General features: G+C 34.4%; 1 pseudogene; it reads left to right on the forward strand.

Moving 5' to 3' along the window:
• Window positions 1-7,864: 7,864 nt before the first annotated feature.
• LOC118546139 (5S ribosomal RNA) lies at window positions 7,865-7,983 on the forward strand (annotated as a pseudogene).
• Window positions 7,984-23,831: the final 15,848 nt, after the last annotated feature.

Below are 23,831 nucleotides of genomic sequence, written 5' to 3' on the forward strand. Positions count from 1 at the left end.
CGGAATCCAGAGAATCAGGGTATTCAGTCAACAAGCAATGCCATTTTGCAAAGTTTAGAATGTGGCTAATTAGAGGTTGTTTTTTTGTTTTGTTTTTTTTTTTAAGATTTTATTTATTTATTTGAGAGAGAATGAGAGACAGAGAGAGTGAGCATGAGGTGGGGGAGGGTCAGAGGGAGAAGCAGACTCCCTGCTGAGCAGGGAAACCAGATGCGGGACTCGATCCGGGACTCCAGGATCGTGACCTGAGCCGAAGGCAGTCGCTTAACCAACGGAGCCACCCAGGTGCCCTAATTAGAGGTTTTATAGACAGCACTTCCAGGGTGAAATGGAGAACTCTAAAGAAAAAATAAATTGAAAGTTTGCAATACTATGCTTGATTCTGACATTGATCACCCAAAGTTAGCACAGACTCCACAAGTTAGGGGCATGGTCCACAACAAGACTGCCCTTACGTCAGCTACAAGTTTGGGGATCTCTTGTCTACTTGCATTTCTGATTAACTGCTTACAAATTTGAAGCATAATTGATTGAATTTTTGGCCACATGACTGAACTCAATCCCCAGACCCTCTCTCCTTTCCAGGTGTCAGGAGATCATGTTACATGAGGCTCAAAGCCCCAAATCAATAACCACACAATTCTTCTTTTTGGTATGACCAGTCGCTATACTGAATCATTGTTGGCATAAATTCAGGTGTGGTCCAAGGGCCCATCATCAATAAAAAGACATTCCCATATCTTGGGAAATCCCAAGGTTTAGAAGTTTCCTCCCAGGAACCATGAACAGAGATCAGACAAATTCTTTATTCTACAAAAAGGTGTACATATTGAATTAAGGGGGTATGTTTTTCTTGCTCCCAAAACCTACCATGCTGATAAGACAAACTATTTGACCCATGGTAGCCCTAAATAAAGGATGAGTACTGCTCTCCAGACCTTGTGTAATTATGTATACAATAAGTACCTTTTTACTATTGCCAGTCCAAAACTGCAAACACCTCAGTAAATTCCTTGAGTTTCAATCTATTAAAAAACAAGATGTTAAGGAATGTGGAAGTAGTTTTTACTACCAGTCACACACATCACTGAAATAACCAAGCACTTAATAAACACACAAACAGCCCTTCAACCACAAACAAATCTAAAGCCTGAATCTGACAAAACCCATTAGCTGAGAATATTGTAATAATCCTACTAATTAATGGACTGCAAAAGGCTTCCAGATGGCATAAACAAATACACTTAATTATGGTCCATCATTCTTGCTTGTACTTAGAACCTCCAGCATTGTAGGACAATTCTGAAATTTATATGGTTATGAATTATTGTTGTGCCATATGGAAATGCAATTTTGATAGAATTGCACATTTAAAAATCTACTTATTCAACACATAACTTTTAAAATTTTTGTGCTTATAAAAATTTTAAGTCATAAATTTCTAAACCAGAATGTTAATGGACTTTTTAATCTTCTTGCACAAATTACTTATTCAAGAATCATGTCATACTTAGTAAATAAAGAGCAAATAGCAGATTCATTTATAGAACTCCACAGTATGCTCACACACACACACACACACACACAAAGGCAAAACAAAACAAGACTAAAAGCCAAAGGATCTCTTTTAATTTGCTTGGCGTGATCAAGTAAACATGTTTTTTCCTTGATAACACCTATTTCTCATGTTACATCGATTGTCATTGTTATTAATATACCAAAATGATTCTCCCCCAAAAAAGCTGTGGATTTCTTTGAGGGCCAATTATCTTTCAAATACATTTATTTAAGATGTTTTAGTAGCATCTGTGAAAATAAAATATGGTGAAAAGAAGTTTCTGACTTTTTGGTATTTTCTTGTTAATCTCTTATAAAAACCAATCTGTAATACTTCATTGGAATGATACATGAGGAATGATAGGGTTCATCATAATTATTTAGCAATACCATTTGTACTAGAGTTATTGGGCCACCTGATTGGAATAAAACAAATGATACTTAGTGCATCCTCCAGTCATATCCAATTCTACCACCATTGGTAGACATGAGACAGGCAGAGTCCCGTGGAGACGTCGTAAGTAGGAATAAGCCATCAAAGCATCCTGTATGTACAGATACTTTCCCATCTGCATTTTGATATTATTCATTATTACTCAAGCTTAGTATTTTAAATGATGTTTGAGATAAATCCAACATCCATTTAAAACAAGGCACTTTGTAAGTTATCTCAGGCAACCAGTATAATTTGAGATCATTAAAAACATTAGATGGCCATCAGGGAAATGCAAATCAAAACCATTTCACACCCTCTAGGATGAATATAATAAAAAAGACAGACAATAGCAAGCATTAGAGAGCATGTAAAGAAATTGGAAGCTTCATACAATGTTAGTAGAGATGCAAAATGGTTCAGAGAAATACTTTGGAAAATAGTATAGCAGTTCCACAAAAGCTTAAATGAAGAGTTACCACATGACTCAGTGATTCAACTCCTAGATATGTATCCAAAAATAAAAAGATATATCCACATAAAAACTTGTAAACAAATGCTCATTACAGTCATAACAGCCAAAAAGTGGAAAACCCAAGTGTTCATCAACTGATGAGTGGATAAATAAAATGTGCTATACTTATACATTAGAATACTACCTGGTAATAAAAAAAAAAATGAAGTACTGGTACATGCTACAATATAGACAAACCTTTAAAACATATGGTAAGTGAAAAGAAACAAGACACAAAATAATACATATTACATGATTCCATTATCTGAAATGTTCAGAATAAGACAATTTGTGGAGGAAGAAAGTGGTTGCCCAGGGCTGGAGTAAAGTTAGAGGAATAAAATGACTACCAATGCGTTTAGAATGTCTCTTTGGGCTGATAAAGAGGTTCTAACATTGATTGTGGTGATGATGGTTGTACAACTCTGTGAATATGCTCAAAACCACTGAATTGAACCACTGAACTGTGTGAATTGTATAGCATGTGAATTATATCTCAGTAAGTTTGTTATTTTAAAAACTTACAAATATTTCTTACAATTTTCTTTTAGAATTAATGTGCTTAGAATTAATTGAAGTTCTGTTTCACCTTCTCTCAGAATATATTTTAATGTAAGAGGCAAAGTATATAATGAATCAAAAATAAGAGACAAGTGATCGTTAAGGTGGTATTAAATAATGAAATCCTAAAATAATAAAAAAATGGATAAAAAAACCATTTTAAATAAAAATTGTCACTGTATAGAGGTGGATGAGGATAAAGATGAAGCTACTGGATGAAGCAAATGTAACTCCAGTTACTTTAATATTCTATAGTGCTTTTGACTAAAAATGGAAAATCAGATTAAAATGAATCCATTTGTGGTTTGGAGATAGAGTGAGGGGAATAGGCATATAATCAGGAGCTCTTCCATTTATTTAGAAAACTTAATTTTTAAAAAATTTTTCTTATTTTTTTCCTTTCATAACTTAAAACTTTAATCAAAATTTTATCTCTTTTCAAGACCTCTCAACTGCACAATTTCTTTTACTCACTAATATCTACTGAGGCACATACTGACATACTAAACGATAAAGTGAGTATTTTGTAGGTAAGTATTTATACACTATTGTGCATTGTTCAGATTAAGTGAAGAGACTCTTCCAAGATCCACATGCAGAAAGAGGGACAAACAAAAGCAAGGAAAGAAGATTCTGGGAGGGATTATCTTGTGACGTGAAGGGAAGGAACTACTGATATAGGAAAATCAATAGGAAATAAAAATGAGAAAGTACAAATAAACCAAAGTAGATAGGCTATGTCAACACCAGAGATGGAAAGAATATCTAACACAAATTTGTGCTTATTTTGTACAAGTAATTTTTTGAAAAAATATTGTTATGAGATCATGTATTTTTATCATGAAACATCAAATGTATGTTTTATAAATGTTTAGCAACAATTATTTAATGGGAAATATATATAATGATTAATATCAGGGAACCACTAAATCTTTTCCTACATCTTCAGCCTCCATATCATCAATAGGCTAAGCCTTTTAATCTTCTATACTTTTTTATACTTCCAGGTATTTACATATACCAGGAAAAGATTTAGAGAGTAATATTCCAATTATTTAAGCCAAGATCAAAGAAATTAACTTATTTTTAGTTCTTCTTTATAGAGCAATGTGTAAAACATGATATATTAATGAATGGTGCTTTTTTAAGATTGAATAAAAAATGAGTTAAATAGCTTTGGGTAATTTTTTAAAAATGTATAAAATTAAAAGGAATCCTTATGATATTTCTAACGGATTTGACCACTAGGTGTTTTTAGAATAAAATACAATGTCTTGATTTTACCATGTTTACTACAAAGAGAGCTAGAAGATTTAAATACAGGTATATGAAACATATACTTAACAGAAAATACCACCCAACTTTATATATTCTTATATTTTCTTACATATCTATTTTATATCATTAGTTTGCTCTAATCTTTACCATTAGTAGTAGATATGGCATACTAATTTTATTTTGTAATCACTATTAGCATATAATCACATATTTATCATTTGGGCCTATGAATAGGTTTTGTTCTTTATTAGCTTTTATTTGTTTATTTTGGTTTTAAGAAGAATAAAAAAGAATGGATATTGAGAAATTGTCTTCAAGATCTTCAATGTTTTTAATTCTTTTTTCTTTAAATATTTTAATTTAACAAGCAGCACTTTTTTAATTTAAATTCAATTTAGTTAACATATAGTGTATTCATCAGTTGCATACAACACCCAGTGCTCATAACATCAAGTGCCCTCCTTAATGTCCACACAATTATCCCATCCCCCGACCTACCTCCTCTCTAGCAACCCTCAGTTTGCTCTCTATAGTTAAGAGTCTCTTATGGTTTGCTTCTCTGTTTTTATCTTATTTTATTTTTCCTTCCCTTCCCATATGTTCATTTGTTTTGTTTCTTAAATTCCACATATGAGGGAAATCATGCAGTATTTGTCTTTCTCCAACTTATTTCACATAGCACAATACCCTCAAGTTCCATCCACATTGTTACAAATGGCAAGATTTCATTCTTTTTGATGGCTAATATTCCATCGTATATATATACCACATTTTCTTTATCCATTCATCTGTTGACGGACATCTGGGCTTTTCCCATATTTTGGCTATTGTGGGCATTGCTGCTATGAACATTAGAGTGCATGTGCTGCTTCAAATCACTATTTTTGTATCCTTTGGATAAATACCTCTTAACAAGCAGCACTTTAGTATTTTCAAGCCCTTTTTGCCTTTCTTTTCATATAATAAATACATATTATAATCTGTCATTGAGCAAAACAGTTTTATAGGTATTAGAAACCTGAAAATACGCTAGTCAATAAATCTAATACAAAACAAACTGGCCAAAGTGATTTTTTTTTCTCAGCCACTAACTTAATTCTTTCACTTCTATATTCAATCTATCACTATTTCCTGTGGGTTCTATTTTCAAAATACAGCCAGAAGGTAGACATTTCTTACCACCTAATACAAGCTGCCATCATACCCAGTGTGAATTACTAAAATCACCTTCTACATTATGTAATTTTTACCCTCATAGTAATGATTTCTTTATATTTAAATACAAGTCATATAATACCATTTTTCTTAAAATCTTCCAACTACTTCCCATCTTTCAATCTTCCAGCTATTTTTGAAGGGAACATGGTCAAACTAAGGCACTGAATTTTATTCTAAAAATTCTTAAAGGTCAAATTTATTAGAAGTATCAGAAGAACTCCTCTTAATTTTGTACACATTTGGAAAATTCCCCAGTACTATTTAACTCATTGTTTTATTTGGTCCTGAAAAACACCACTCATTAATGTTAGCTCTTTGCCACGGTATACAATGTCCCAGATGACATGGGCTTGTTCACATTTTTTTTTTTTTTTTTAAGAGAGAAAGAGAGGGTGGGGGAGGGGCAGAAGGAGAGAGAGAGAGAGAGACTCTTAAGTAGGCTCCACACCCAGCATGGAGCCAGAACGTTGGGCACAATCTCACAACCCTGAGATCATGACCTGAGCTGAAATCAAAAGTTGATGCTTAACCAACTAAGCCATGCACCAGCTGCCCCTGGGCTTGTTCACATCTTAGACCACCTTTCTTTTGGCTCCAGCCACACTGGACATGCTGGTGTTTCTTCAATAGTTCAAGTGTGTGCCCTTATCAGTTTTCATGACTTCTTTCTCTATGACCTAGAGAGCATTCCCTCTAGATCAGTTTATTATCATTTCCTTAGAAAGGCCTGTACAGACTATCATTCTTTCATTCAAAAATATCCATTAACTTCTTTCTGTGTGCCAAGCACTATAATATGTGAAAACATATCAATTTAGTTACTTCCTGAAGCTTAGATTCTATTAACAATGATAGTCATTTAATAATTCTCTATAGTACTTTAGTTACAGTTTTGCTCTTGGTAATTCCCAAATATTTAATAGATGCTATTTTTTTTGCAATATGATTTCAAAATTTTAAGACTAGTCAGTGTAAGCAAGAGTTTGATTCCATTTTTGGTGTTTGACTTCTGACATTTTTCATGCACACCTTACCTTTTCTCCCTTCCCCCAACATGTGTGCATAGTGATAAGCCTCCCTTGACTGTGCAGGAGAAGTTCAAACTATGCAAACACTGGCCTTCTTGGCACCTTCAAACCTCAATAAAAAATAGAGCCACCTGCCTGCAAATCCACTCCCCCTGCCCCTTTTGTTTCTACTTCAAGCCAAACTTGATCCCTTCTCCTTAGAGAATTCTCTGGTTGTTTGCTATATTTCTTTTACTTTGTTTGTCCATTGGTACCTATGTGTCCTTCATCCCAACCTCCATAAATTCTGTAGAGGGGTGTTGCCAAACATCCAGCAGAGGACGCTAAGTGTCCTAATAAAACAATTGACACTATGAGCATGATGCTATGGCAGTGTTCACTGATGTGATGAATCTTTAGTTTCTCTCTTGATTTACTAACTGGGCTGATTACACACAGTTCACTGGGATTAAATAGGGTCAGTTATTGCTGTGCTTGTATATCTGTGCTCTGGGTTGTGCTTCTTTATGTTTGGTTGGCTAGGTTTTACCTGTCTTAAATTTTTCTAGCCTGAGCTTGCCCTATGAGTGGGAAAAGTGGCAAAGAGCCTAATGTTGAGTAGGGATAGAGAAGCAAAAGGAAATGGAGGCTGAGTTGCCTAGCAAGCATAGTGTCATTGTGATGTGTCTAACCAGGCACTGACTCCTGTATTTCAGGAATGGTGTGCTTTAAATGATAGTGGATCTCCTAGGTGGCCATTAGTTATGACGTGGCATCCATGTATGGGATTACAAGGTCATATACTGATGTCGCTATTCCCCTTGATGTCACGATATTTTGATCCATGTTTGAATTCCCCCCAAAAAGAAAAAAAATAATAAAATAAAAATTTCTTAAAATATATGGAATTACAAAGGCATAGGTAAAATCTCTGTAAGTAAAGAAAAAAATTGTGATAATGACCCAAATTTGGTACTGCCAAATAAGAATCCTAGGGTGAAATACAAAGTTTAGGATGATTTGCATAAGAAAAGAAAAAGAGAACAATTGGCTTTATATCTAAAATTCAAACCAGACACAATAAATTACCTATAAGTTTAGGATGTTTTACATAATAAAGGGGGAGCAATTGGTCTTACATCTAAGATTCCAACCAGATATAATAAATTACCTATAATTAATTTTTAGTCCTAAGGGTATGTCTTATTAAATAGGACTCTTTAAATTTGCCATAGCAACCCCACAATAAGTAATAAAATCTACCAAATTATAACCCAGGCTATAAAACTCTAAAGGGTCTACGGCCATACCACCCTGAACATGCCCAATCTCGTTTGATTTCAGAAGCTAAGCAGGGTCGGGCCTGGTTAGTACTTGGATGGGAAACTGCCTGGGAATACTGGGTGCTGTCGGCTCTTGGGACGCCTGGGTGGCTCAGTCGGTTAAGCATCTGCCTTTGGCTCAGGTCATGGTCCCAGGGTCCTGGGATCGACTCCCGCTTCGGGCTCCCTGCTCCACGGGAAGCCTGCTTCTCCCTCTTCCACTCCCCCTGCTTGTGTTCCCTCTCTCGCTGTCTCTCTCTCTGTCAAATAAATAAATAAAATCTTTAAAAATAAATAAATAAAACTTTCTAAAGGAAGGAATAATTAGCCCAATGGTTTTTCCCCTTTAATAGTCCAACTAGGACAAAATAAAAATGAATGTTACCTGACAATGAATTATCATATAGATGCTTTCTATAAACTTCTAATTTCAAACATTATTAAAATAACAAATCCATTCAATTGGTCATTGGAAAATACTCTGCAATCATATTTGGCTAACATGCTCTGTTCAGTGGCTCTTTCAATAGTCTTCCAGTTGCAATTTGCATTCCCTTTCAAAGGAAAATAGTACACCTTGACTTGGCAACCCACAAAACCTGAAGAGTCTACTACACATCATACATAAACGATGCAGATAAGACCTCCATCGCATCTAGTTGTCCCTTCTTGGAATACAGGTATGACATTTATTGATAATACTTTTTCTATACACACAAACACAGATATTTAGAAATATATATACACTGCATGTTTTAAAGACACTTGTAAAAGTAAAAGAATATGAATTATTTTTCTCTAGTGGTATTCTGGTCAAATCAAGTAAGTAAAAACCAAATTTCTGACTTGGTATTTCTTTAATTTTGGATTGAAGTAGTTTTTAAATTAAGTTTCATTGAGATGAGCTCAGTTTCTCCTTCAAAATAATGACTACCCTGCAATGAGTTTTACTGAGTTGACAGATGTCTACAATATGCAAAACCGGATACATACATAAACATTTAAAACTTCTATAGAAGTGCAATTGGAGCAGAGAAAGGAAAGAAAATAAAAAATAGCAGATTATTTCTTATTAAACTAATCCAGAAAGGGCATGAATTATATAACTTTAGGGTGCATTGACACTGGATTAATGGAAATTTATTCACAAAACTCCCTAGGAACAGAGTTGAGCACATACTATTTACATTTCTCATTTTACATATTATAAGTTTATACATGTCGATAAGTTATATACTTAAAAGACCAGCAGGCAAATTGTTAATAAGAAATGATCTTTTGATCTTGTTTTGATGTTTAGTTACATGTGAAGAAACACAGGAATTTAAAATGTTTATATCAAACCCAAAAAGTTACCTTGCATGAGGCAATAGAGACTACAATTATTAACATATTGATGCTATAACTCTAATTTAAGCTAAAATTATTACTTTTGTTTCTATTGCAAATATTGTCCTTATTATTCTTCTTGATGTTGAGGGGGGTCTTCTGTACTAGTTCTTCTGGATGTGAAACAATTCAGGAAGTCATTTTAAAGACCATTTCAAACATTTTCTCCAAGATGCTTTTTAAAGATTTTATTTATTTGAGAGAGCAAGAGAGAACGAGTGGCAGGGAGTAGCAGAGAGAGAGGGAGAAGTAGACTCCCACTGAGCAAGGAGCCTGATGTGGGGCTAGATCCTGGGACTCCAGGATCATGACCTGAGCCAAAGGCAGATGCTTAACCCCCTGAGCCACACAAGCACCCCTCTCCAAGATTTTTAAAAACACCTCTAGCTTTTCTCCTAACTTTAGTATTACCTATAATATATCAAAAATTTCTTCCTTACAGAAAAGTTATCAGATGAATGGAAATATATTTTAAATAAACTCTTCAAATCCCAATGATGTTGCAATCAAAGGAGTACTTGTTGTATAAAAAGCTTTGATGAGACCAACATATAATAAAAGATGGGTTTTTTGTTTGCTTGTTTTTATTTAAATTCAATTAGTCAACATAAAAGATGTTTATAAGTACATTTCTATCTTGTCAAGAGATGAGTAATACACTAACTTTAAAACTGATCTACAAGTCAGCAAAAACACTGCCAGAAGTTGGTCTTGAAATCATTGATTATTGATACTTACCTTTGATACCATTTCAATTTGTTAAAGTATGGTTCTAATGACCCCAAACCTATGAACTTGATTTTGAAAATTAGAATGTGAATTACAACTTCTTACCAGCCACCTTGGGAACACAAGTAGAGGTGGCAGTTGCTGCTTGAGGAAAAGACAGAAGATTGTTATCAGCTTTTTGTAATCTACTAGGAGGTAACCATCTCAGAAATATCTCATTTCTGAGGGGGTTCAAGATGGCAGTGTTGGAAGACCCTGAAGTCACCTTTTCCTTCAGACATAACAAATTCACAGCTATGTATGGAATAATTTTCCTGTTGAAAAGACCTGAGAACTAGATGAACAGCACCACCATAACAAATGAGACACATCAAGAAGGGTAGGAGAGGCAGACACAGCCTTACCCGGGATGCCACTCCAGAAATGGTAACCCCACAAAGTGGAAGCAATTCCCAAAATATGGAACACTCTCTCAAAGGGTAAAGGAATTGTCCCCCATACAAGTAACCCTGGCCCTGGAGGGCAGTACTGGAAATATAAACCCACAAAAGAGCTAGTTTTGAAATTCAACGAGGATTAAGACCAGGAGAATTGCAGAACTAAAAGGAACAAAGATCTCGCTCTTATCAGCCTCACACACAAACCTACTTGCCCTGAAATCCAGCATAAGATCAACAGAGTGAAAATCACCTAGATTATACATGAGGGAAATCCACTTACTAATTTTAAAGTGGCTACTGAAGAGGCAGGTACATGCAGGGAATTTTTTCAGGGACAGAAGTGCTGGTGGATGCCATTTTTGCAATTTCATCCTAACTTGCTAGTTACAGAGCATATAGGCACCACTTCCAGTGCCATCTCTTGAGTCTGCTAGAGGGCATGATCTGCCAACCCTGCACTACTAGTTGAGCACCCCATGCCCTGCCCACTCTACACAGAGACTGAGATACAACCAGATGGGGAGCACCCCAGTCCTGACCTTCCCATGCATCAGATGAGCTGCAACTAGGCTGGGCAAGTGACCTGAGCCTCATCCTCCCCACATATCAGACAAGCTGCAACCAGGACATACATTTCTTTTTCAAGTGTACATGGAACATTCTTCAGCACAGATCACATGTTAGACCACAAAACAAGTCTCAATAAATTTAAGAAGATTAAAATCATATTAAACATCTGTCCCAACCACAGTGGTATAAAAGTAAAAATCAATTACAAGAAAAAAAGTGAAAAAAACACAAACACATGGAGACTAAACAATATGCTATTAAACAAAAACTCAAAGAAAAATGCTACTCAAAAACTAATGAGTCAACAAAGAAAGCAAAGAGGGAATCAAAACATACCTTGAGACAAATAAAAATGGAAAGAATGTTCTAAAATCTTTGAGATGAAGCAAAATTTTGTTACAAATAACAAAAGTTATTTATAATTCTCAAATAAACAATCTAATTTTACACTTAAAGGAACTAGAAAAGGAAAAATAATTTAAGGAACTAAAATTAAATTTTAAAATTAAATTAAGTCTATTTCCTTTAAATTTAAACAAACTAGGAAAAGAAAAACAAACAAAGCCCAAAGTTAGTAGAAGGAAGGAAATAATGAAGATCAGAGTGGAAATAAATGAAATAAAATAAAATAAAGACTAAAAAAAAAAAAAAAAGACCAGTGAAACTAAAAGCTGTTTCTTCATTTTTTTTTTTTAAAAAAAAGCTGTTTCTTTAAAAAGATAAACCAAATCAACAAAACTTTTAGCCAGACTCATCAAGAAAATGAGAGAGAAATAAGTAAAATCAGAAATGAAAGAGGAGAAATGCAAAAAATACTGGAGAAACACAAAAGGTCAAGGGAATACTATGAACAATTATGTGTCAACAAATTAGACAATCTGGAAAAAACAAACAAACAAACAATAAACTCCTAGGTACACAAATCTTCCAAGAGTGGATCATGTAGAAATAGAAAATCTGAATGGACTAATTGCTAGTAATAAAATTGAACAGTAATCAAAAAACTCTCAACAAACATAAGTCCAGGACCAGATGACTTCACAGGTAAATTCTACCAAATATTTTAAAAAGAGTTAATACTTACCTTTCTCAAATTATCTTTTTAAAAATTGAAGAGGAAGGAACATTTCCAAACTCATTTTTCAAGGCCAGCATTACCTTGATACCAAAACCAGACAAAGACGTTATATGAAAAATTACTGGCCAATATTCCTGATGAACTAAGATGCAAAACTTCTCAACAAATACTAGCAAATAGAATTCAACAATATATTCAAAGGATCATGCTCCACGAGCAAGAGGGATTAATTCCAGGTATGCAAGGATGGTTTAACATCTGCAATTCAATCATATGATAAACTGCATTACCAAAATAAAGGATAAAAATCATATGACCATCTCAATAGAGGCATAAAAAGCATTTGACAAAATTCAACATTCAATTTTAATGAAAACACTCAACCAAGTAGGTGGAGAGGGAACATACCTCATTATAATAAAAGCAATATAGGACAAACCCACAGCTAACATCATACTCAATGATGAAAAGCTAAAAGCTTTTTATCTAAGATCAAAAACATTCTTGCCACTTTTATTCAATATAATATTCAAAATCCTAGACACAGCAATTAGGCAAGAAAAAAAATAAAATGCATACAAATTGAAAAGGAAGAAGTAAAACTGTCATTATTTGCAGGTGACATGATACTCTACATGGAAAACCCTAGAGTCCATCCAAAAACTATTAGAACCAATAAATGAATTCGCTAAATAAATACACTAATAACAAACTATCAAAAAGATAAAATAAGAAAATAATCTTATTTATAATTGAATCAAAAAGAATAAATGTAACCAAAGAAGTGAAAGAATTGTACTCTGCAAACCATAAGAACTTGATGAAAGAAGTTGAAGATGACACAAATAAATGGAAAGATATACTGTGCTCATGATTTGGAAGCATTGATATTGTTAAAGTGTCCATTCTACCCAAAGCAATCTACAGATTTAATGTAATTCCTTTCAAAATACCAACAGCATTTTTCACAGAATTGGAACAAATAATCCTAAATTTTGTATGGAACCACAAAAGATCACAAATTGCCAAAGCAATCTTGAGAAAGAACAAACTGGAAGTATCATGCATGCTTCCTGATTTCAAACTATAATATAAAGCTGTAGTAATCAAAACACTATGGTACTGGCACACAAACAGTTACACAGATCAATAAAACAGAATGGAAAGCCCGTAAATGAACCCACACTTATATGTCAATAAATCTATGACAAAGGAGGCAAGAACATACAATGGGGAAAAGATGTCTCTTTAATAAAAGTGCTGGGAAAACTGGACAGCTACATGCAAAAGAATGAAACTGGACCACTTTCTTAGACCATGTGCAAAAATAAATTCAAAATAAAGACTTAAATGTAAGACTTGAAACCATAAAACTCCTAGAAGAAAACATAAGCAGTAAGCTCTTTAACATTGGTCTAAGCAATATATTTATTTTGGATATGTCTCCTTAGGTAAGAGAAATGAAAACCAAAATAATAAAAAAAAAAAAAATTAGACTACACCAAACAAAAAACTCTTGTACAGTGAAGGAAACCATCAACAAAACCAAAAAACAACCTACTGAAGGGGGGAATATTCTTTCAAATGGTATATATCTGATAAGAGATTGATACCTAAAATATATTAAGAACTCATACAACTCAGTAACAAAAAACAATTCAATTTAAAAATGAGGAAAGGACCTAAGCAGACATTTTTCCAAAGAAGACATACAGATCGCCAATAGGCACATAAAAAGATGCTCAACATTACTCATCATCAGGGAAATATAAGTCAGAACTACAATGAAATACCACCTCACACCTGTCAAAATGGCTAAAATTAAGGTGCTGGTGAAGATGAAGAGAAAGGAAAACCCTCTTGCACTGTTGATTGGAATGCAAACTGGTACAGCCACTCTGGAAAATAGTATGGAAGTTCCTCAAAAAGTTAAGAGTGGAACTACCCTATGATCCAGCAACTGCACTACTAGGTATTTACCCAAAGGATACAAAAATACAAATTTAAAGGGACACATGTGCCCTGATGTTTATAGCAGCATTATCAACAATAGCCAAATTATGGAAGCAGTCCAAGTGTCCATTGACTGATTATTGGATAAAGAAGATAAAGAAGATGTGGTATATATACACAGTGGAATATTACTCAGCCATAAAAAATGAAATCTTGACATTTGCAATGACATGGATGAAGCTAGAGAATATTATGCTAAGTGAAATAAGTCAGAGAAAGACAAATACCATATGATTTCACTCATATGTGGAATTCAAGAAACAAAACAGATGAACATGGATTGGGGGAGAAAAAGGAAGGGCAAACCAGAAAACAGACTCTTAACTATAGAGAACAAACTGAGGGTTACTGGAGGGGAGGTGGGGTCGGGGTGGGGGGGGGTAAATGAGTGATGGGTATTAAGGGGGGCACTGTGATGAGCACTGGGTGTTGCATGTATCACAGATACATACAACACTAGATACAATAGAATCACTAAATTCTACTCCTGAGACTAATATTACATTGTATGTTAACTAGCTGGTATTTAAAGAAAGACTTGAGAAAGGAAAAGAAAAAAAAATCTTCAATGGGATATCACCTCATATCTGTCAGAATGGTTATTATCAAAAAGACAAGAATAAGTGTTGACAAGTTTGTGAAGAAAAGAGAACCCTTGTGCACTGTTGGTGGGAATGTAAATTGGTATAGCCACTGTGGAAAATGGTCTGCAGTTTCTCAAAAAATAAAAAATGGAACTACCATATGATCCAGCAATTCTACTTCTGGGTATTTCTATGAATAATACAAAAATACTAATTTGAAAACATATATGTACCCCTATGTTCAATGAAGCATTATTTATAATAGTCAAGGTACAGAAGCAACCTAAGTGTCCATTAATAGATGAATGGATAAAGAGGATATGATAGATATAGACAGATATAGATAGATATAGATATAGATAGATATAGACACACACACAATGAAGTATTACTCAGCCATCAAAAAGAGTGAAATTTTGCCTTTTGCAACAACATGGATGTACCTAGAGGGTATTATGCTAGCTGAAATAAGTTAGAGAATGATAAATGCTGTATAATCTCATATATACATGGAATCTGAAGAAAAAAAAAAAACAGAACCAGAAACAGACTCAGATAGAGAAGAAACTGGGTGCCAGAGGAGAGGGGAGTAGGTGGACAGATAGATTATTTCTTACTTAAGATTCTTGTATTAAGAACCCACAGTTTTCTCAGTTGCCTTCCCAAACACTAGAATCCTATAACTCCTGTTCAGTTTATGCTTGTATATCTCAATTTAAAAGTTAAAATATATATATATTCCTACAAGGGAATATTGTAAATGTACTGTTGTGATTTGTGATATTTTATCTGAGCAAATAGTTAAATAGGCTTTCCCTTAACTTTCATGTTCGGCAAGAACTTCTAAGTAAATCTTACATGTTAACATTTTAATGCAAGAAAAATAAATGGATTTTGTGAGTTTCTGCTTGAACCAGAAGATATTTTGACATTATTCATGTGGAAAATATTTATGTGCAAATAACAAACAAATAAAATTAAATCATGTTGTTTTGGTAACCACTTCAGTGTATTGTACGACAGTGGGTGGTAACTGATGTATTATGTGCCAGTTGTTTTTCCAAACAGCTAAATATTTTCCATATATTGTTTCTTTTTCCAAATAAAAAATGCAGACAGCTCTAGAAAGTTTTGGAAATTAAAAAAAAATGTTTTTGACCTCCAGATCACACAATTTTATTAATATTCGGTAACATGAACATCCAAAGAACAGCCATCAGCACATTTCCTGCATTCCCCTGACTTATTTTATGTGAATAAAAAAATCAGCCACATATTCAAACTGGATAAAACCTTGTAAAATATTACATGCTTTTCTTAACTCACCGATAACTGAGAAAACGTACATTAGCTAGTAATTCTCCACTCGCCATAAAAACAATATTACAGTCTTCTTAAAAATAGCCTTTTAACCATTGCAATAATTAGTTAATAAACATCTTAAGAAAATATTCACAAAGATGCTCTCAAATTTAAAATGCAATGTATAAATTCTCCTAGGCCTACATATGACTCAGCTATTTACTCTAGCTCTCTTTTGAGTAAAGAAATTATCAACAGCCCATAGAATCCAAATGTCTGCATTTTTTTTAAAAGGTTTTATTTATTTATTTGACAGAGAGAGACCAGCGAGAGAGGGAACACAAGCAGGGCGAGTGGGAGAGGGAGAAGCAGGCTTCCCGCGGAGCAGGGAGCCCGATGCGGGGCTTGATCCCAGGACCCTGGGATCGTGACCTGAACCGAAGGCAGACGCTTAACTGACTGAGCCACCCAGGCGCCCCCAAATGTCTGCATTTGATCTACTTTTCAAAAGTCACACTTTTTGTTTAACTACACACAAAGTGTGGGATAGAGCCCCACATCAGGCTCTGCACTGGTTGGGGAGACTGCTTGAGATTCTCTCTCTCCCTCTCTAAAAAAAAAAAAAAAAGAAAAAGAAAAAAAAGAACTCCGAAAAACATGGTTGATGATATTCTGCACCAGCATCACAGACTGGGATGTACAGGCATTGGAACCCAGAGGAATAAGGCCTTATCAAAAAACATGTTAACTGTGTATTATGAGGAAAAAAAAAAAAATCCTATGTTTTCTTAAAGCATTAATAAAAGGGCTTGCAGCCTGTCAGGTGACTTCTAATATACTAGGAATCAAGGGGTATCAAATCAACTTTGTTCATTCACTATCCTTCTGAATTTAAATTATTCAAATTTATATTATGTGTTGGGCAAGAGTTTCTATTCAGAATGACATTCTTAGCTGAAAATGGTTACAAAACTACAAACAGTGTTCCTGAGTTGGAGGACTGAAAAGTCAACAAAGGCTTTCAGAAAGCAGGAAAATTGTGTTTGTTGGGGGGCGGGGTGGTAGGAGCAGGAGAGGGGGTAGAGGTTAGTTCCTGAATCTAACTCTAGTGAGGAATTATATAAGGTCTATCCTATAGACCAAATTAAGCCCACAAGTATGTTTCCTTTGTAGTCAAGGTGTTACTATATCTGTGTGTTCATTATTTTTGAGTTAAATGAAAATTCCTTTTTTTTTTTTTAAGATTTTATTTTTTTATCTGACAGAGAGAGACACAGCGAGAGGGAACACAAGCAGGGGGAATGGGAGAGGGAGAAGCAGGCTTCCTGCAGAGCAGGGAGCCCGATGCGGGGCTTGATCCCAGGACCCTGGGAACATGACCTGAGCCGAAGGCAGACGCTTAACGACTGAGCCACCCAGGTGCCCCTAAATGAATATTTCTTTAGTAGAATCATGCATTAACCAATTTGCCACTGGCCCCACCATTTCCTGCTATCTTACGTACAAGCCAATGTATACAATTATGTTCTTTAGCATCCTCTCTGGCCTAGGCTCTACATAAACTATCCTACCTCATATTTGAAATATTGTTCTCTGAAATCTGAGAAGTTCTTCTTATCCAAGAATTTAGGTTAAGATTGTTTTGCAGTTCCGTACACGAGTCAGTTTATACCTGATTTGCCTACCTCATCGCTGTTTGCAATGCCACAAATTTGAAATCCGTACAATTTCATGCCTCATATTTTATGGTAGGCTATAATTTAGCTTTTCCGAGAAGGGGAAGTTTATATTGTTTTAAGACATTGGGGCGCCTGGGTGGCTCAGTTGGTTAAGCGACTGCCTTCGGCTCAGGTCATGATCCTGGAGTCCCTGGATCGAGTCCCGTATCGGGCTCCCTGCTCAGCAAGGAGCCTGCTTCTCCCTCTGACCCTCCCCCCTCTCATGTGCTCTCTCTCTCTCATTCTCTCTGTCTCAAATAAATAAATAAAAAATCTTTAAAAAAAAAAAAAAAAAAAAGACATTGCTTGGATTACAAATAATAATAAAAATGATCGGATAACCAAAATCTGAATATATTTGAGTCTGAAGATTATAAGCCTCACTATATCTCAGTTGAGCATATAAAGTAGGTATTTGTCATACTGGGACTAGAAGCCTTTTGTCTGGATTTATGAAAGTCAGTTGCCCAGGAATATCCCTTGGACACCCAAAACTAAAGAGTTTAACCAATTTGCTGTTTAGAATTGAAATACTTTACCAGTAGCCCCTGTTGTGAGTGAAATTAACTTAGATTACAAAATCTACAGTCACAGCAAGGGTCAAGGGCAAATCACATCACCGTTTGAGAGTGTCTTCTGCAAGCTGCAAGCCAGTATGAGAAGACATGAGGGCAGAAAACAAACAACCACAGAAACCTCAGAAGCAATAACTACAAAAAAATTATGTGTTTGCAGCCTTTAAATTCTGACTCACCGGAGAGATTGCTGACATTTAATTACAACCTGATCTTTTATTTGTGTAAGATTTTATTTGAGCAGTCTTATAGAAATGGCTATACTTTTAAATTTCAAGAATTTTCTAAGACACTAATCACTCAGCTTTCAGTGTTTATATACCTCTCATAGTAAATTAAGAATAGGGACACCAGAAGGAAATATACAATGTGTTTAATGCCCTCCTGTTGATAATACAACAAGCAAAACCAGAAACAATTGTACTAATTTATTTTCAAGGACCCCATAGGGCAATTGCTTACGCACACAGGTGTGTCCACACACATGTGCACGCATGTACACATACACAGAACTTGTTTTGATAAATGATATTACCCCTCTGGACACTAGTTCTTTTTTTTTAAGATTTTATTTATTTATTTGTCAGAGAGAGAGGGGGAGAGGGAGACAGAGAGCGAGCACAAGCAGGGGGAGCAGCAGAGGGAGAAGCAGGCTCCACAAGCAAGGAGCCTGACGTGGGACTCGATCCCGGGACCCTGGGATTTTGACCCGAGCCTAAAGCAGATGCTTAACCAACTGAACCACCCAGGCATCCCTGGACGCTAGCTCTAATTGGTAAATTAAATCTGATTTTTTATAGTTTTTAGTGACAACTTCCTGTTTCAAATATCATCTCACTAATAGGATAGAAATGCTTACCATTGGACTAAAATGGTGCTATCCCTTCGTTAGACAAGAACTTTACTATAGCTTCACCATCTAGTTGCTCCCAGAATTTAAGTGCTGTTTCCAACAGCAAGACCCAAAGATCACATGCATCAGAATCTTCTAGAATGCTTATTACTAATGCATTTTCCCCAAACTTCCATATCACAATCTCTGGGGTTAGGCAGTGAACACTCCATGTGATCCCTATAATTTGAGAATCATGGTTTTTACTATAAAAGTGCAGAATAAAAACAGAATAGCTGTAATTCTACCATTCATTAACTGAAAAAATATGTGATGAAAGTAAGCAACAATATGCCTTCGGGTAAAATTTTAATGTTAATTTGTCATGAAACTTTTATCCATTTATTCATACTACTGTGATGCTGATACTGGTCCTTTCATTCAGTTTCCAATTACATTGCATAAGTGTATGAAATACATATTTTTATCTGTAGATATCTGACACAACTATGGATCCATAAAATTTTTTAAGATTTTATTTATTTATTTGAGAGAGAGACAGAGAGAACACGAGGGGGAAGGGGCAGAGGGAGGAGGACAAGCAGACTCCTCACTGAGCATGGAGCCAGACATGGGGCTGGATCCCAGGACCCTGAGACCATGAACCTGAGCCCAAGGCAGACGTTTAATCAAATGAGCCACCCAGGTGCCCCTGGATCCATGAATCTTTACAAAAACTCTGTATCTCCCTTTGAGTTTCTTGGGTTGAAGTTTAGGAACTACGTTGCAAATTATACTTAAGTAGTTTTCTTGACCATTCTTCACCAAATAAGAATATTTGCCCTTTCTTAATATCTATTACCAGTCATAGCTATGCAATGTTCATATAACAGAAAGGAAGAAAGATGTTCTGGGATATGTTCATCCATGAGTTTCCTCAAATCTAGGAAAAAATACCAGAAGAACAAAGTCAGGGTTTCTCCATTGTAAACACCAATTTTTAGAATTCTATTTTGCTAAAGCCACGTATAGTAGATAATTCTGGAGTCAAATGATTCTGTTTTGGAAAAGGTAGATTTGCATAACTAATGATACATTTTCCTTGATACATCAGTCCATGCTTGTTCATAAATTTTATAAGTCAAAACAAATGCAAAAAAAATAAAATAAAACGTGGCTTCTATCTTCACCACTCAATGATGACCAACATTATTTGGGTGGATTTTCTGGAATTCATGTATTTTTTCTTTACAAACTGTTAACATACTATAAGTATGTATTTTTTACTTAATACTATATATTTTCTATATTATAGATTCTTTGTTATTATAATGAAAATGACTATATAATATTTCATAAAGAATATTCTACCACAGTTTAAGCATTATAGCATTTTTAAGTATTTACATGATTTCCAATATTTCAAAGTAATAAATGACACTGAAATGAATTTCAGCCTTAAAGCACTGTATAAATTTTGGATTATTTCCCTTAGGCAAATTTTTAGGAGTTGAAATATGTAATCAAAGGGCATAAAATATTAAGGCTTTTGATACCCACTTAGAAATTATTTCTCAGAGTTTTTACCAGCTTTGTGGATGACAATATGAAAATATATGTCAAAATCTTTAAAATGCCTTTTTTATTGAACTTGACTATTAGGCATTTGTAATAAAAATAATATTGAATAGGCTAAAATATTTAGTTATTTATTGATTTTAATAGGAAAAATCTAACAATAAAGGTCAGTTACCTAAAGATTAGAAAAGAACCTATATAATATTTTATAACAAAGTATCATTGAAGCAAAAAATATACAAAAATTGTTTTTTATAGTTTTAGGTTAAAAACTTAGTAATCATATATATCATACATATGGTTTATATATATAGCTACATATATATGGTTACATATATATTTCTATATATATGATAAATGTAATAATATAATATATATAATAATATAGTAATAATTTGTAAATATACACTATATGTACACATAAGCCTGATAGTAAGGCACATATTTTTAAATGCTATTTTTAGCTCTTTGTATATATGTATTTGCCTGTCAAAAATAGATATTATAATCAGGAAAAACACATGCACAAATTAGGAATACAGTTTTTTTAGGAGTACAGTTTTGAAAAATACTTTAGGAAATATGTTATATTTTAGATACATGATAGTTATCATCTCAAATAAAAGTGTAGTATTAAATGGCATTAATTCCAATGCATAATTACTAATATATATTATTAGACCATGCCCACATAAATTGAAATCTGCTGATACAGGATCTGCATCAAATAGTGTGAGCCTAGCCTTGTGCTCATGAATAAGATTTTATGCTGTAAGCATAAAGTGGAACATGGCAAATCAGCTGTTTCATTTTTCATTTTGAACTTATTAGTGCTTACAACTACTTTTGCTATGTTCTTGGGAAACAACTGCACAACTTTCAATAACCCATCTGCAGTTTCACTTTGGGGATCCTCAGAAGCACCAGGAGAGCTTTCCACAGACAATGTTGAATAGATTATCACTTATCAAAATGAGTATTTCATCCATTTTTGCATATTGTTTTATGAAAATTGTGCTTTTCCTTCAGGATGTCATACAATGGTGTAAAAATTGGATTATTAATTATGTGTTGGTAGAAGAGTCATTTTACAAATCACAAGTAGAAAAAGAAATGAGTAATGAGTAAACTGACCTATCTCAAGAAAGTGTTAATAATCTATATGTCTACTTCTCTTTTTTCCTAATATTAAGACAAAGAAGCCGTGTGTTTATGTTATTTTTATAATGAATTACTTTCTTTTGTATAATATATGATATTAATTCTCTCCATGTTCCAGGAAATTTTAATATTTGTATGAATCACTTCTTATTATATGAAGAACAGTTCTTCCTCTTAGCTGCAGATCACAGTGAAGACCCAGGGAGTTTTTCATCTGCACCAGTCTTCGTTCATAAAAGAGAGTGCACTGGCAGAGTTTTGGGGAATAATAACCAGCTCTTTTTATTGTGCAAACATTTCAAAGAAAATACATTCACTTGTCAATATCATCCTTAACTATGATGAGCATTTCAAGTATTACTACTCAACTTCTCATTTCGATGTGTTTTCTTTTAAAAATGCATGACATTTTCTATGTCATTTATGTTGAAGCCACTTACGACTGCTTTCGCTTGCTGATTCCCCTCACTAAAGAAAACAGACTCTACTCCAGACAAAAGAACTTGAACGCGCAGCTAATAGCCATTCTGCACGTCTAAGTTGTACGCTTCTAAATCACTTCAGATTGTTTTCTGATTTTGGAGGCAATTAATGTCTAAAGTTAGTGTTAAGACAACAAATATTTAACGATGTCAAATACATTTTTATTCAAGATATATGCATAAATAATAGAAACTGTGTGGGTATAAGTGCCTTTAAAAAGCCCCTGCCACATGATAAGTACTGTAAAATGATAAATACTGAAACAATGTGAGAGAGCTAGTTTGAATTTTAAAACCTCACATTGTAATATTTTACATTTAATGTCTTTGGTGCTTCACTTGGGAGATTATGAGTCTAGGGCAACAACAATATCTAGCTTATTCTAACCCGGACGTTTCACAGTTTGTAGAAAGCAGAAGCTTTAAAAAAAACCTTGCAATTGATTAGGTAATATAAAAGTACCATCCACTGAATTTCCATTTCTGTTTATTCACAACTTTTTACTTATGAAGTGACCCAAATTTGCTATTCCAATTCACTACACTGGCCTTTTAAAAATGACAAACCATTGAGTCTACCACTAGATGGCAGAAAAAGATCAGAAAATTTCCATTACATACTCTAACATTGAGAAGTTTGTATAGTGCACTTACATAATATACATTAAATCATGATTTAATTTTACTTCTGATTATCAGCAAAACATGTCTTCTAAATTTGATACAAGAATAGAATATTCTCTGATAACTTTTAATCTTTACTTGACCAAGAGGAGCCAAGTTTTTGTCTAAACAGAAAATTAGAAAAAGCATCACACTGAGCTGTTAAACATGGGATTCAGCTTTATCTCCACAACTGATCTGCTCTATAATCCTTAGCAAGTCAACATCCAGATGCCAATAAATAGTTGAAAAAAAGTTTGATGCCTAAAAATTCTCATGGAAGAGAGGAGAATGACTTCATTTATACATGAGTGATTTTTTTCTAATTGCCCATTTTTAGAAAAGCTTAAATGAAGTGGTGTTGTGATTAAATTTATACTATCATAACCTTGCTTATTTGCTTTAAGCCTGAATTTTTACAGAGTTCTCCTTACATTCCATCTTGCCTAATTGGTCTTTATCTTTCATGCTTCTCCTCCAAAAACTTATCACCTGTTACTAATCTTCCCTCATTCTCTCTTGTTTGGATTGATGAGCTGGAATACAGGATGAGGTAAAAGAATAAGAAAGTTATGATTTTTTTTTTAAAGATTTTATTTATTCATTTGAGACACAGATACAGAGAGAGAGAGAGCATGAGCAGTGGGAGAGGCAGAGGCAGAAGCAGACTCCCCGCTGAGCCAGGAGCCCGATGTGGGGCTCGATCCCAGGACCCCGGGATCATGACCTGAGCCGAAGGCAGATGCTTAACCATCTGAGCCACCCAGGCACCCCAAGAAAGTTATGATTTTTGAATTAGTTGGGCAAGAGGATCTTCTGTTTTTCTA

This window comes from Halichoerus grypus, chromosome 1 (assembly GCF_964656455.1).
Source record: "Halichoerus grypus chromosome 1, mHalGry1.hap1.1, whole genome shotgun sequence".
Taxonomy (NCBI): Eukaryota; Metazoa; Chordata; class Mammalia; order Carnivora; family Phocidae; genus Halichoerus; species Halichoerus grypus.